Below are 14,876 nucleotides of genomic sequence, written 5' to 3'. Positions count from 1 at the left end.
AATTGATCTACAAACTCAGTGTAATCCCTACCAAAATCTAGCTGGCATCTTTGCAGAAATTGACAAGCTGACCCTAAAATTCATATGGAAATTCAAGGGATCTAGAATAAGCAAAAAAAAAAAAATCTTGGTAAAGGAGAATAAAGTTGAAAGATTCACATTTACTGATTTCAAAAGTATTACAAAGCTATAGTAATCAAGACTGTGTGGTACTGCCACAAGGATAGACATATAGATCAATGGAACAGAACTGATAGTCCAGAAATAAACTCTCATGTTTATAAACAATTGATTTTTGACAGGGTACGAAGACAATTCAATGAGGAAAGAATATTCGTTCAACAAATGGTGCTGGGACAACTGGTCACACAGACCACATGGTTCTCTATTGTCTTTCTCTTGGCCCAGTTTACACATTTCTCATACCTGCTTTGTGTCTGTAAGCATTTGATTTTCCAACCTTGATCAAGTCCAACCATTCACCCAGTGCTTGAATTCTGCCTACTATTTCCCTGAAAAGAGGTTCTAGCATACGCTTGAGTATGTCTTATGGCAGGGATCTCCCTTACATTGAGCTCCATTACTTAAATCAGTAGTTCTTTACAGGGAGAATTTTTAAGTGATGTGATTATTTTTATTTTTCATAGCAAATAGAGGATGATGTTATTTAGAGGGTGTGGGTGGACAGAGATGGTAGATGTCCCACTATGCATGTGTCAGTTTTACACAGTAGAGAGTTAATGGTACATGACTTTCAAATTTTTGAAATTTGAAATTAATACTTGTGTAGGGGGAAAATGGTTTACAATTATTTGAGAGACTAGAAAATAATTTTACATATTACAACAAAGTTTCTTCCTTACAGTTATAAACTCAAATTTCCAGGGATGCAATACTGTTTATATCAAGGGAATATTGCACTATGTTTTCTGAGTGATATTCACCATTTCAGAAAATCACATCAAGAAAACAGTGCCACTCATTATAATTGAGTCACCTATATAACTTACCAGTGTCAGTTGGCACACATAGCTGCCACATGCAAATATATAACAAAGGAAACCTGAGACTCTTTTTAACAGACTTAGAATGAAAAATTGTTCAATTAGTGAAGATACACAAGATACAGGGATCTTGTTGAATTTTATTAATAAAGATTGTTTTTATATTTCATATTATTGCCATCACATACATTTAAAAAAGTTTGTGAATAACAATGATAAATCTAGATTATAAAAGTTACATATTGGAATTATTTATTTTGAGGATTGTTTTTGCCAGTGTACATAGATTCTCTGTCATAGTTTTTCACTGGTTTCTTGTATTACTACTTCTTTTTGCAGTGCACCCTCCATCCCCCATAGCTTATCAAAGGATATGATCTCCTGGGTCTTTCTAAGTGCCAGAGACTGATAACGAGCCTCAACATGTGGAGGAATTCAAGGCAGGAGATATGTTTTCAGAGATACTTTGTCACTATCTCATCATAACATTGGGAATTATTTTGACATTGCACTTATAAATAAGGCTTATCTCGTTCGTGCTAATATCATACTTCATCATTTTCTCTGTTTCCAAAGTCTGTAATTTGTCTTGGCATGTTATCCTTATTTCAATTAAGATTATTTCCCTCTTTTTCTTATAGACAAATAAGTCTGGTCTGTTATGACTTATTTTTAGTTTAGTGACCATTGGTATCTCCACTCTTTTATCTTCTGAATTTCTTGTGATGATGGGTTTCTGATCATGTTACTCTGCTACTCAAAGACCTCCTATATATATATACTGAATGTATGTATATATATGTGTATGTATATATATATATGTATATATAATGTGCATACTGCATATAATATATAATACATATATATATAAATGTATATATTACACCTCTTACTGTTCCTCATTTTTTCCCTGAATTAAGTCCAAATCCCTTATTATTTCACTCATGACTTTCTTGATTCTGATCTCAAATAACTTTCCCAGTATCATTTGCATCAATCTCCTATGCACAGGCTTTGCTTATGCCACGTGGGTGGTTTGCAACTCCCTAAATCCATTCAGAGATTTCAGATCTTCACACTTTTGTTCAGGCAATTCCATTTGCCTGGAATGACCTTTTCATGTCTGTGGGCATCTTTGCTATCCTTCAAATGCACATTCAATTGTTGTTTCTTCTGAACTTTTGCTTGAGCCCCAACCTGATTAACATCTCCCTCCACTGAGTTCTGAAGCCCCTTTTTACTTTTACAGCACTTAGATGACATCACATATATACTGCATATTTTTAATTTCCTTTACAAAATCCAAGTTCCTTAGTAAAGCAACATGGCATAGAATTAAGAATGTGAATTAAGAATGTGAGCCAGACCTACTGGGTCCAAATCTGGATTCAACAACTTACTAGCTTATGTGGCTTTGATAATACTAGTACCGTGCCTCTAGGGTGTGTTATGCACTTATTTTTATTCTGATGATTTGATATGTGGGACCTAACTGGCACTGGAGACTTACCTGCCCCTCCCAGGGCTAGCCAGTTCTGAGAGATAGTAAATGACTAGTCTGTGAGTATGGCTCTTCCATGCAAACTACCCAATCCAAAGCCTGCACCCTCTCCTACCTCCTCTATCAGGCTCTTACACTGCAAGCCAATATTTCCCTGCCTCAGTCACCCGAAGGGCAGGCATCAGGCAACTTGGGACAGCCCCTACACCCCAGAGCTACCTGAAATCATTCCAAATAGCCAATCTTAAGCCTTTTTACCATGCCTTGTTCCTCCCAATGGAAACCACAATAAAGGCTCTTCCCCACATTTTCCTTCTACTCTTTTTATATTCTGATTGATCCTGGTGCTTCTTTGTGTGGCCCTGCACAGTGTGACGAGTCCCCCTCTCTTGGGAACTATGAGTAACAAACTGTCTTTTCAATGGCAGTCATCTCCTGGTCTGTTGGCCTCACCATACCTGAATAATAATAAAACCTGAATATTAAAACATAGGGAATGTTGGGAGGGCCAAGTAAGTTGATATTTGTAAATCACATAGATCAATGCCGGACACATAGTTGGTGCTATTTGAGCATCAGCTGCTATTGAGAGAAGTGGTGGTGTATAGAGCATCTTTGTGTTCTCCCACAGTGGCTTGCACATAGTAAATTCTCAATAAATATGTGACTGACAAATGAATGCAGCTGTTCTTCTTCTGCTGTCATCTCTACAAAGTCTTCATTAATGAAAAGCAGGAGCAAGTTCATGAATGGATTAGAAAACAGAATAATTAAGAGGAAAATAAGGCTATAACTGGAGGAAAACATTAGCATTGATAATTTAAAGGGGAGTTTGAGAGGGAGCAAGGGAGCTGAAGAAAGCTGAAATCAGAGAAGTAGACTGCTATGAAGAGAAGAGATAAGGGCTAATGGGAAATAGGAGCTAAGGGATGTGGAACATCAGGGGGGGATCCAAAAGAGGAAACTCAACAAGCAGGAAAATTAAATCCAAAGTTATTAGTGTTGTAACCTAATTACAAACTCCCTACTTAGGGTGTTCAGGTATAACTTGCCCATCTTCAGACTTTGATACTGACAAAAATGGGGGAATGAAGAGTAGAGCTATTCAGTGCATGTGCTTGGGGCCAAAGTAAGAACTGTGTGAAATGATTCCATTTTTCACTACATGAATTTTCACTTTTGAAAAATGAGACTTTTGCAGAAACCATGAATTTGATGAGAACTAAAATTGTGTCATTTCTACCACAGAACAGTAGGTTGTCATAGCACAGAAAATAAATACAAGTGGCAAAATTCCACATCAGTAATACATCCAGAACTCACTAATATTGCCCCTGGCAAAAAATTTACTGAGCTATATAATGTTAAAGGAAAAAGAACTCTTGAGGGAAAATGACAGACTTTCACCTGTGAGAAGTCACCTGTCATGGCAGAGGGAAAGAAAAACTTAGAAACTTCCAGAAAAAAAATGCAAGTTGATTTTGTTAGGCGTATATCACATTTTTCTCACCAACAGTGAGAATTTTTTCTCACAGTTCTAGAAGAGAAAGCAAAGCTGAAGTCAGCCAAAGTGTCCTGTATGAAAAATAACAACAAAAAAAAACTGTGTCCATAAGCTTGGAAAAGCACAATGTTTCATTTTCAATTTTTTTAAGGAAATATGACAAATACAAAAACAGAACAGATGTTATGTCTCTAAGCAACATCATCTTTGACACATCTTGAAACTTTGTGAAACCTGCTCTACTTTATTTCTAACTTTTTATATCATAAATGGAGGAAGACGAAAATGTTTGGTTTTCATGTTCCCGTGGGCTGTTAGTTAATTCTTTGCTCTTTTTCTACCACACCACAAGCATATACTTGCGCTTCAGCTTTCTCAATCTATAATCAAAGGGTCGTTTAAGTGCAGTTACTCATTTAATTTAATTAAGTGCAGTTATTTAATTTAACTGTGTAGCATAATTATTATTTATAGATTGTGAAGAAATACCTAAAGAAAACTATGCCAGTGCTAAGCATATTCTGGTATGCTATAAATGTATTATCGTGTCACCTCTGCAACCCTTTAGGCAAAATTACTGTTTATTTTCAAAAATAAATTTATGAATCACCAAAAGAAAATATACACAGAAAATTTGAGTCCTTTACCTGGCACAACAAATCAATGCTACAGTCAACAGCTTTGTTCTTTATTTATTAAGATCTAACATACGACGGTGAAATTATTAGACAAAGTAATGAGTCTCTATCAATCTGTCTTTAATTTTATAAAACCCAGCTTTACTCTGTCAACCTTGTCAATGCTACTGAATATTAATGGGAATAAAGTTAATTGCTGGGTGGAGAAAGGTCTTACTCAAAGTGAAAAGGAAGCACCTTGTTGAAATCTGTCATTTTTGACAAGCCATAATTTATTTCTATTTAGTGGTATGTACCGACAGGTTTCAAACCTCACTCTTATCTTTACCACAAATCTAATTATTTTCATTCGGGATATTGTTGGATCCTAAGCCTTTGACCACTTTCATCATTTAGAAATAAATTATTTCATGAAAGGTAGTTAACGCATTGTTAGTAGAAGGAATTTTGTCTAGAGTATAGGGAAGCAACTTCCATCTGCAACCTCTAGAAGACATATAAATGTATTTATTTTATTTCAGTAACCAAGGAGAGGAAAGTAATGACTTTCATAACAAGACAAGGGTTATATGTGAACATAATAATGCAAGCATAGCTACATGCTAGTTAAACAATTTCATTCAGAGAAAATGAATAATGAATAATCACTTAAGGTTCATCCTGATTAGAAACACAGCATTCGGTTAAGAATCTTAAGAAGTTTCCATTAACTTTAAACAGTTATAACTTTAAAACAATACGTATTTTACTTTAAATCTGTAGCCTATCAAAAGTAATACCATTCTTCACTCAGTAGAGTTTAGGAAATAAATTAACCTTGAAAATAAGCACTGGCCAGCTTATAAAGTTCTTATTCGAAAGGACCAAATTAAAATAAGGTGGTAAGATGAAAATGCATTTAATATTGTCCATTTCCCCTTCATATATCTTTGCAGTTGCTTTTTTATGAGAATCTGCATTTATTGTTGGAAACTTTGAATTACATATTGTTAGCTGAAGGTTCATTGTGGTCCTTACACAAATAATAAAGAAAACACTAGAAAGAAGAGAAACAGCTAAGAGGAAAAAGGTAGCTCAGTGGGGTCAACACAGGATTTTGTTTTTAGAAATTAGACTTTGTGGCCTGATGATTTTGGTAATGATTTAATAAATGAAATCCACCTGCCCTCATGACCTGGCCTCTGATAGTTGGCTGTAGATTCTTCATTATATTTGTCATCTACATCTAGTAACATTTCAGGAACCTGCTCTTTTCCCTTGGCTGAAAGTAAGTGCCACATGTGACTGGCCAGCAGATTGGGTGGCGTTTATGTTGTGGTTCTTAGTCATCCCAATTTTTCTCCACCACATCCCAGTCACAATGGGGAAAAATGAAAAGCAGCTGCTAACAGCCTCACAACAGTTCTGTAATTACTTTCCTGGGCTGGCATTATATGATTTGACAATGGCCTGGGGATGTAACAAATAAGAAAAACCTTGTCATTCAATTTAAAAGGCTTCCTACCAGGCCAACACACTCCCCACTTCATCAGAATGACAGTACCCCACTCTGACACAGCCAGCGTGTTTAGTGCTGAGCGATGTAACTGCAGCCGGGTGGTGCCAAGCACAAACAGCCGACTTGCTTTCCTGTTGACACTGCCATTGAATTCAAAGAGGAACCCTAACTTAGGCCAGAGATTCACATCTCAGGTCCGAAAAGCACCAACCTATTTATTCCAAGAAAAAATGCTAATATATTGGGGCATTTTAGTTAAAAGCAAAGATTTTTGCCAGAGATTTCAAGTTTCCTTGATGCTAACACATACCATTTTCATAGCTTTGCATAATCAAGTTTCATCCTACCTTTCTGAGACAATATTAGGTACTGGCTCTGTTGGTCATGGTGGAATAGATATAAAAATCAACCCCAATTATCAGTGCGATAAAACTATAAAGATTTTAGCCGTCATTCACGTCGTTGTCCAGTAAAGAGTTTGGTGAATGGTCTTCCACCTTGTGATTCAGAGACTCAGCCTCCTTTCATCCGGTGACTCCATCATGTTCTAGGGCATCTGAATCCTCCACTGCATGCTCTCCTTCCGACCAGGGGACAAGGGAGAAGAAAGTCACAAGGGAAACGTAAGGACTCAGCCTGGAGTGCAATCCTATTCTGTTGAATTTCTACCCTATTCTACTGTCCAGAACTACACTCATAACCTCCCTAAGACTCCCAGGGCTGAGAAGTGGAGTCCAGCTGTATACCAAGGAAGAGATAGTGTCACCCCTGCCATGCTGCATTGCACAATAAGGTGAAGGACCGTTAACCATTGCAGCTTACAACCACTTTAAAGTAACCTATCCAAGACCAATAAATTGTTATGCCGCTTAGCATTACTGTGAAGCTCTTCTCCACTAGTGTCAGTGATGAGGTATATTTTTTGAAGGCAGTTTTTGGTGTTACACTAGTCATAATTATACCTTAATTGGTGAGATCACTAAAGGAAAAAGAAAAATTCTTTTTGCCTTCAGAAGCTATTGGTCTAGCCTTAAAAGTTAAAGCATTCATTCACTCAACAAGTATTCAGTGTTCTTGGTGCTTGAAATGCATCAGTGACCAAACAGACAAAATTTTCTGTCCTCACGAACCTTATATTCTAAAGGAAGGAGATAATAAACAATAAACATAAGAAATATTGTATAAATAGATGGTAGTACAAAATAATGAATACTTGGGGTGTGGATGGAGGTTGGGATATGCCTCATTGAGAAGGTAATAATTACTCAGACTTGAAAGAGTGAGGAATTAGAAATGCAAGTATCTGGAGAAGAGGCATTTTAAGCAGAAGGAAAAGTAGTTGCAAGGGCCCGAAGGCAAGGGCAAACCTGACACATTTGATGAATGTTAAGAGGGCAGTATGGCTGGTGTGAAGTTAGTGACAGAGAAAATAGAATGAGGTTCAAGTTTTCAAGAGGCCAATTCATATAGGGCTTTATGGGCCACTGTAAAGACATTGGCTTTTACCCTGCATGAGGTGAGGAGGCATTGGAGGATTTTGAGCAGAAGAGGCATGCTATATTACTTAAATTCTAACAACTTTACTCTGGCTGCTATGTTGTCAATAAATTGTAGGAGGACAAGGGTAGAAGTGGGCCAGTTGGAAGAACATAAAAGTAATAATTTAAGTGAGAGATGATAGTGCATTTATGAGGATATATCAGTGGAGATGGAGAAAGTGGTTGAATTCCGATTATATCTTTTTTTCTGTTTTATCTTTTTTTTTTGGCCAGGCTGCATGGCACGTGGCATCTTAGTTCCTGACCAAGGATCAAACCCTCGCCCCCTGCCGTGGAAGCACAGAATCTTAACCACTGGACCACCAGCGAAGTCCTGATTCTGATTATATCTTGAATGTGCTTTATATTTTGAACAGAAAATCTTTGTGGATTCTGCATGGGGTGTGAGAAGAAGGAATAAGTCAAGAAAGACTAAGATTTTTGGCACAAATGACTGAAAGAATGGAGTTGCCATCCTCAGAGGTGGAGATGCTAAAAGCAGAGCAGGTTTGGTGGCAGGATGACTTCAGCTTTGGACATGGTGAGTTTGAAACGTCTATTACACACTCAAGCATATTGAATTGGCAGTTAGTAATGTGAGTCTGAAGTACAGGAGAGGGGTCTGGACTGGTGATACATATTTTGGAGTCATTAGCATATAGATGGCATTTAAGGCCAAGAGATTGGATGAGATGCCAAAAGTGTGTGTGTGTGTGTGTGTGTGTGTGTATGAAAAGAGATCCAAGGATGCTCTAGTATGCTCAAATATTAAGAAGTTGAAGAAGAATCACCAGAAAAGAAAACTAGAAGGAGCAACTAGTGAAGTGAAAGGAAATTGAGAAGACTGTAGTGTCCTGGAAGGCAAGTGTGTCTACAAGACAAGAGTAGTCAACTGTGTCAAATGCTGTTGATTGGTCAAGAAAGATGGAGATTGAGACTTGAACATTGGATTTAGCAATGTGGAAGCTATTGATAACCATGACCAGAACACTTTGAGTGGAGTGGTGGGGTGAGAGTCAGATTGGAGTGTGTAGGAGAGGACTTGGTGAAGGGAATATAGATGTCTTTCAAGGGGACAAAGGGGAAGAAAGGGAACAAAACCATTTGTGCAGGATCTGTCAGATAAAGTAGACTCAAGAGTTCTTTTGAGATGTGCAAAATAATGGCATCTTTATGCATGTTGATGGGAATGATCCAGTTGAGAGTGAAAATAGGAAAGTCAGGGAGGGGGGATTTGCTGAAGTATAGGATTTAGGGTACAAAGTTACGGATAGGCTTTAGATAAGAGCATAGATAATATATCTCTGGTAACAGTCAGGAATCCAAAAATGTTGGGGAAGATGTAGGAAAATCTTTGGAAAGTCTCAGCAAAGTAAGAAGAAGAAACAGTAGCACCAAAGAATAATAAAACAAAACTCAACACTATTGAAGAGTTCTAAAGGAGATACTTCTAATACTTCAAATTTATGTAGGCTATTTTGGGAAAGACACCTTTCGAATTGATTAATATGGTGTAGCATCTGCACCATGAATATTTATGACCCAGGTCTCATGAATTCCATTTTCATGATTATCCTCATTTTTTCCACAGTACATGTGCTCCATTTCATTCAGGAGTTTCCTAACTGGACTGTTGTAGGTTGAATTGTGTCCCCCAGGAAGATTTGTTGAAGTTCTAACCCTTGATACCTGTGAATATTATCATGTTTGGAAATGGGGTCTTTGCAGATGTATGGATGAAGTTATACTGGGTTAGAGCCTTAAATCCAATAACTAGTGTCTTTATAAGGAGAAAGAGATTTGGACAGACACAGACATGCAGAGCAAAGACAACCATGTGAAGACAGAAGCAGAAATTGGAGTGATGTAGCTGAAAATCAAGGAACAACGAGAATTGCCAACTATCAGAAGCTGGGAAGAGGCAAGGAAGGATTATTCCCTGGAGTCTTCAGAGGGAGCATGGCCCTGATAATATCTTGCTTTCAGACTTCTAGCTTCCAGAACTGTGAGAGAATACATTTCTATTGTTTTAAGTCACCCAGTTTGTGGTAATTTGTTACAGCAGCCCTAGGAAACTACATCAACCATGATCATTTCAGCCTCCATAATTTTGCTATGCTCTTTACCTCACATGAAGTGCCTTCTCCCGTCCTCAATTTAATTCTTATGTATTTACACACATTAATTAAAATTATATATTGCAACCGTTTATGTTAAATGGTCTGTAACCAAAAATTGAGATCTGTAACAAAGGTGAGGTGGAAAAGTTGAAAATAAAGCAGTATCTAGTATTTGCTATCAAAATAATTTCAAGAGCTCACCCCAATCAAATTCTGAGTGTATCTGCCTTAGAGAAAATCCAACAAAGTTTTAGCACTTGGGGAATAGAGAGAACTCACTTAGGAAGAAACCAATTATATTGTAGATGTCAGTCAGTGCCCTCATTCCCAGTCTATGCGCCTTCCTAAGGAGATCTCCACCCATGACCCCTGCTGAAAGGATCGCCATAGAAAATCATAATTACTTCAATAAGCTCAACCCACTGGCTAGAGATTATTGACCCAAAATGGATGAATCAGACTCTTTCTTTTGAGAATTGCAAAATGAGCACTAAATGACTAAGTCTCTTGTGGAAGAAGAGCTGTAATGTCTGTAAAGACAGACAAAAGTCAGTTCATGCCAAGCCAGAGCCATGTGGCCTTTTGTGGGAGTAGAGAGACCATGGGCAAACAAAGCTGGTTTATAAGAGGAAGAAGAACAATAAGATAAGGGGAGAAACAGAGACCCACTAGCATGAACCTACTTTAAAGCCAAGGTGGATAGCCTTGTCCTGACCTTTCGGATCCCATCCTATGAATCCTGGTGTTATTGTTTCCCATTCTTGAATTCTCATGAGATTGTCTATCAATCCTGAAACCAAACTTCTCTATTGATCCCCCTTCAAATAAAACACCTACACATTCTTGCAGAGAATAGGCTGGCATGCTGTATTTTATGAGGGATATGTGTTTCTGGAAGCAGACATGGAGCTGAATTAGGACTACTGGGGGATGAAGATAGGTAACCCCAATCTTCAACAACAGCAATAATCCTTTTTCTTAAAATGATCAGAAATCATGATATTTTTACGTCCATTGTTTTAGCCACCATTTCACGCAATTATCGGTCAGTGCTACTAGGTCTCTATGCTCTTAGGATGCCATAATGTTATGGTGCCATTTATAATAACAAGGATATTGTGAATCCCCATTAATAATATGCCAACTGCTTTCTAATCTTTACCTTCCTTTATAGATCATTTAGTAGTCCTAGACCACTGGTAAGGTGGCTTAAACAACTAAAATTTGCATTTTGAAATCCATTATGATTCTCTTGTTTTGTTTATTTGGGACAGGTTCAACCCTGTCTCTTGCACCACTGTAGTCAGGCATATGTGTCAAAATTGTTCCCCAGAGCAGAAACAAAATGGTAGAAAAAGGGTCCACTGTGGAATAAGGAATGCATGATTTGAAGGTAGAACTTTGGGCCATGGGGGAAGGAAGAGGTCAGCAAATCCTATTCTCAAAAGCCAACTGTAAAACTGTACAAAATTGTCAAAGCAAATCCCTCAAGCATTTCTGGGCTTTAGAAATCAACAAAAGGCAAACAATAAAGAGAGAACCATTTATTTATGAAAAGCTGCTAGAATTTAGGTAAAAACAATGGGAGGCAGCGGCCTTCTTGCCCGAGGCTGCTTCCATCTCTCCTCCACCCCAGCTCCATTGGCACACTATTTAGACCAGGATAAGGCTGTCTGTGAAACCAGCAGCTTTGCTGCCAGAGGGAATGGAATTGGTCTGTAGCTGAAAGCAAAATCCCATGGCTGACAGGTGTTTTCAGTAAAAGGAGCAAACTTGGTAAGAAATGAATAGGCAAGCCTGCAGCTTTGCTAACTTGAGAGTGCGGTCCTGCTTGTGATGGGTGGCAGGCTTACAGACTAGCCAGAAATTTAACAGGGAGACCCTGGAAGTGAGAAAGCTGTAGCGGGGCTATGTACATTCTTCACACATCCCCGACTGACTGGGGACTTTGTGAACACACAGTGGGACTCCAGAGGGCTGAGAGGAAAATAAAATCTGGAACAGACAAGAAAAAGTTGTCTGAACTTTGAATGTCTTCTTCAAATCACACACAGTTCCATTGGCAGAAGATAAGTTTTATGAGCACAAGGTGTTTGAGCACAACCTCTGACCACTAAGCTATGGCTTATTGGCTGGCCACTAAGCAATTTAGAGTGATCCCTAGGAAGCTAGGGTAACAAATAGAAATAAGAATTTTAAAAATCTTAGCAGAGGCATTTGTGGTGGCACATTACAGAGGAGACAGTTTCTGCAGAATAAGTTCAATGAAGCAATGTATAAAGAGAGAGAGAAAGAAAGGAAGTGGGGGGAGAGAGAAAGAAGGAGAGGGAGAGGAGGGGGAAAGAGAGAGAAAGAGAGAGAGAGAAGAACTCAATGAAGAAAATCAGGAAAACCAGAATCCAGAGTTACTACAATATACTATCTAAAATATCCAATGTTTAACAAAAAAAGTATGAGACATGCAAAAAAGCAGGTAAATGTGACGCATACCCGGGGGAGAGGGGGGGAACACTAAATAGAAACTGACTTTGAGTGGGCTTTACAGTATTTTGGATCTACCAGATACAGACTTCAAAGCAGCTGTTAGAAATATGTTCAAAGATTGAAGGAAACCATGTACATGTAATATAAATATAAATGGTTAAAAGAAAATATGATGACAGTGATAAACCAGGAATCTCAGTAAAGAAACAGACTATAAAAAAGAAACAAGTGGAAATTCTAGAGATGAAAAGTAAAATAACCAAAATGGGAAAATTCACTAAAGGGGTTCAATAGCAGATTTCAGATGACAGGAGAAATAATCAGAAAACATGAAGACAGACCAACAGAAAAATCAAATAAACAAATTTTTTGAAAGAAGAGAAAAATTATTCATTATATACAGGAGAAACAATATGACTAATAATTAATTTCTCATCAGAAGCAATAGAGGCCAGAAGATAATGGAATGGTATAATCAAAGTGCTGAAAGAAATGGAAAACTACTGTCAACCTATAATTCTATATCCAGAAATGTTCTAAAATTGATTCTGGTGATGGCTGCACAGCTCTCTGACTATACTAAAAAACCATTGAAATGTACACTTTAAATGGGTAAATTGTATGGTATATAAATTATATCACAATAAAGCTGTTAAAAACAGACACAGAAAATTCTATATACAGCAAAATTATCCTTCAAAAATGAAGGCAAAATAAAGATATTTCCTCAAAAATGAATACTGGAAGAATTCATTACTAGCGGATCTTCCTGACAAGATACACTAAATGTAGTTCTTTGGGCTGAAAGGAAATGGCACCTGAGAGTAACATGAATCCACAGGAAGAAATAAATAACATCAGAAATGGTAAATATGTGGGTAAATATAGGACCATGAAAAAAATTTTTCTTCAATTATTTCTGTAAAAGACATAAGATTATATATAAAACAGAATGAAAGATGCCAAAGACACTCAATTTAAAAGAGTACAATAGAGCATTCATTGACAGAAAGCAATGGAAACAGGGTGTGCTATGCCCATTGCCTGAAAGCTTACATGGCAGTTTGCCTTAAAAGTGCTTGTTAACTGAGAGAAAACAACACTCAGCAAATGAAAACACATACTATAAATTTTTATGTATATATCTATTTTTTTTGAATTTTATTTTATTTATTTTTTTATACAGCAGATTCTTATTAGTTATCCATTCTACACACATTAGTGTATATGTGTCAATCCCAATCTCCCAATTCATCACACCACCACCACCCCCGCCTCTTTCCCCCCTTGGTGTCCATATGTTTGTTCTCTACATCTGTGTCTCTATTTCTGCCCTGCAAACCAGTTCATCTGTACCATTTTTCTAGGTTCCACATATATGCGTTAATATATGATATTTGTTTTTCTCTTTCTGACTTACTTCACTCTGTATGACAGTCTCTAGATCCATTCACGTCTCTACAAATGACCCAACTTATCTATTTGATGTGTGTATAATTGTTTTATATGGTTGGCCCTCCGTATCCACGGGTTCCACATCCTCGGGTTCAAACAACCACAGACCAAAAATATTCGAGAAAAAATTCTATAAAATTCCAAAAAGCAAAACTTGAATTTGTTGGCAACTATTTACATAACTAACATTGTAGTTACAACTATTCACATAACATTTACATTGTATTAGGTATTAAAAGTAATCTAGAGATGATTTAATGTGTACAGGAGGATGTACTTAGGTTATATACAAATACTAGGCCATTTTATATAAGGGACTTGAGCATCCTTGGATTTTGGTATCCGCAGGAGTCCTGGAACCAATCCCGCACAGATACCAAGGACGACTGTATTCCAGCTTTGGGAATTGGACTATCTGATTGATTTATCACCAGCCATTTTCTCATGGCAGGGTTCTCGAGGAATGGGACACAGGAAGGGAAAATATTGATGGGAGAAAATGCGTGGGGAACATTGGGAACGTGAGTTCCTGCCAAAGCCCTCAAAATGTTATGTGTGGAAGGTAGTGGTGATGGTGGTGGTCATGGCGGCTAGGAGAGCAGCCGCAAATAACAAGATGGGAGCCCTAAAAACCTGTAGGAGTCTTCCGAAAGTAGGGAAAAGCCAAAGAAAAACACCTCATATTTTATAGTTTTGCCTTGGGATGACCTTATCAATAAAGTGTGATAACAATAACTGTAGTAGGCAGGTGAGTAAACAGTAAGCTCGGGTGGGGAGTTGCAACACCTTTTACCCCTCATGAATAGGTTCTTGCACTTTTTTCCCCTCTATGAAGTCAGTAGAATTGACCTATTCAGGGCTTTTCCAACTTTAACGAGTGTGATTTAGTCATACTGTTCTGAATTCTTATTCCTCTCCATACATCGTCCATCGCCTTGGGGAGAAGAAAAGACTGGAACCATTAAATAGGAAAGGGTTTATCCTTAACTACTTCTTCTATTCTTCTCTCATCATCAAAGAACTACACACCTCCCTGCCAAACAACAGGAACAAGAAGAAGTGGATATGTGCCTTCCAGCCTTTCTGGATGTAAAAAGGGATGGATTGAGCAAAGATGGTTTTGTAGCAATTATT

The 14,876-nt window shown here is 37.6% G+C and overlaps 1 protein-coding gene across 3 annotated transcripts in view; it reads left to right on the top strand.

Moving 5' to 3' along the window:
• Positions 1 to 14,876, top strand: part of PRKD1 (protein kinase D1) — a 455,022-nt gene that overhangs the window by 26,905 nt on the left and 413,241 nt on the right. For all 3 annotated transcript variants that reach the window (XM_059914029.1, XM_059914027.1, XM_059914028.1), the window contains exon 2: positions 8,061 to 8,224. The gene's annotated coding sequence lies outside the window, so the exon portion shown is untranslated. The remainder of the gene's footprint in view (positions 1 to 8,060; positions 8,225 to 14,876) is intronic.

Source organism: Balaenoptera ricei, chromosome 2, assembly GCF_028023285.1.
Source record: "Balaenoptera ricei isolate mBalRic1 chromosome 2, mBalRic1.hap2, whole genome shotgun sequence".
Taxonomy (NCBI): domain Eukaryota; kingdom Metazoa; phylum Chordata; class Mammalia; order Artiodactyla; family Balaenopteridae; genus Balaenoptera; species Balaenoptera ricei.
The sequence above is the reverse complement of the archived record's forward strand: the minus strand, read 5'-3'. Positions and strand labels throughout refer to the sequence as shown.